General features: G+C 47.9%; 1 pseudogene; it reads left to right on the top strand.

The window, feature by feature from the left end:
• Positions 1-299: 299 nt before the first annotated feature.
• Positions 300-1,625, top strand: LOC144175523 (uncharacterized; annotated as a pseudogene).
• Positions 1,626-2,059: the final 434 nt, after the last annotated feature.

Below are 2,059 nucleotides of genomic sequence, written 5' to 3' on the forward strand. Positions count from 1 at the left end.
GAGAAGCAAGATCGAATGCTTTGGAGAAGTTCAAGAATATGCAGTCAACAAAAGATCCGTTATCTAGAGCAGAGAAAAGGTCCTGAGTGAAAGAAATGAGCTGGATCTCGCAAGAAAATGATTTCCTAAAGCCATGTTGGCATGAAGAAAAAAAAGAGTTGTTTTCCAGAAACTTACCCAGGTGGGAATAAATTATGTGTTCGAAAAGCTTACATGGGATGCTAGTTAATGAAATCGGACGGTAATTTAATGGGTTGTGCGTGTCACCGGACATGAATAATGGGACCACCTTGCCAATCTTCCAATCGTCAAGTAAGGTGTTCGAGGTTTATGACTGGGTGAAAATCGGAGCAAGAATTATGGTTGAATATACTTCTGTGCTTTTGAGAAATTTTTTATTTATTCCATCTGTAACGAAAGCCGCATCGTCAGATGCATCGCCCCAGGCTGTACGCGGATCTTCCCGACGTCCGAAGACGCCATCTTGACAGGCATGTAATCCACATGTAATCTATCGTTCATTAAACCCGTGTTAACGACAACCACTGTCGTCACATGGTGTCAGAAGTCGCTACAAATGTGACAGAAGTCACCGCTGACGTGACAGGCACGGCGTACTCCTCGTGAACGTAATACAACCGACCGACGCCCGGAATGGCCGATAACGGACTCCGACCACCGAAGCCCCTGGAGGTTTCGTCCCAGCTCCCGACAAGTGGGACGACTGGCTCCAATCGTACAACTGGTATGCAACGGCAGTCCAGATTCACAAGAAGGCGCCGGAGGTCCAAGTCGCCAACCTAATGACGGTAATCGGACCGGAAGCAAAAAGCACCTACAAAAAGTTTGCACTCACAGAGGGAGATAGAAAAAACGTCGAGGTCGCGAACAAGAAATTCAAAGAGAACTTCACTCCGAGGACGAACCTGGCGTACGAGAGATACAGATTCAACAAAATGAGGCAGGAAGGAAAAAGCTTCATGGAATTCTTGACAGGAGCACCACTGCAAGCGAAGAAATGCAAATTCGGCGATCTAACGGATGAGCTCCTGCGAGACCGTCTCATTGTGGGTATCACGAACGACGACGTGCGAGAAAAACTGCTCGCAGATCCAGCGATCGACCTGGAGAAGACTATCCACATGTGCAAAGCCAGTGAACAAGCTACGCAACAGCTCAAAGAGATCACTGCGAAACACGCCGAGGCCAAGCTACTCGATGCGCTAGCAACCAAGACAAAGAAAAAGTGGCCGTCGAAAGGAAAAGCTCGGACAGAAGAACCACAGCAGCGACAGTGCCAGTACTGCGGAGGAACTCATCGTTGGAAAGAGTGTCGAGCCTACGGCAAGAAATGCATCACCTGCAACATAATGGGACACTTTGCAGCAGTCTACAGATCAAGAAAACAGAAGGAAGTCCACACTGCTCAACATGATGACACCGAGGAAGAGATGTTCGTTTCAGAAGTAAAGAACATGAACAGCTACAACGAAGATTGGCACGAGGACATCAAGTTCACTGGTGGAAAAACAGTGAAAATGAAGCTGGATACAGGAGCACAGTGCAACGCACTACCAGCTAGTGTCGCCAACAGCCTCAACTTGGAGACAAGACAGTCGCAGTGAAGCGCATCGTCTCCTATACACAGCACAAATGTGATGTCAAAGGCGAGTGCATAGCTCCGTGCGAGGTGCGAGACAAGCCGGTCAAGATAAAGTTCATCGTAGTGGATGGACAAGTCGCACCCATCCTAGGAAGAAACGCTTGCGAAGTACTGCAACCAGTGAAACGTGTTCATCAGCTGGAACAGCAAGAAGACGCAAACCTGTACACAGGTCTAGGAAGGATCAAATGATTAGTCTATGGCGCAGACCTAAAGGACAACGCAGCTGGAGGAGAGAACCGACCACCAAGAAAAATGCCATTTGCCATCATGGATGATGTGAAGAAAGAACTTGACAGCATGGAAAAAGGGGGAATCGTCAAGAAAAGCAATGAGCCAACTCCATTTTGCAGCCAAATGGTCATAGTCAAGCGAAAGGGAAAGCTCAGGATCTGC

Source organism: Haemaphysalis longicornis, unplaced genomic scaffold (assembly GCF_048455015.1).
Source record: "Haemaphysalis longicornis isolate Haplotype H1 unplaced genomic scaffold, Haemaphysalis longicornis Haplotype H1 scaffold_3, whole genome shotgun sequence".
Taxonomy (NCBI): Eukaryota; Metazoa; Arthropoda; class Arachnida; order Ixodida; family Ixodidae; genus Haemaphysalis; species Haemaphysalis longicornis.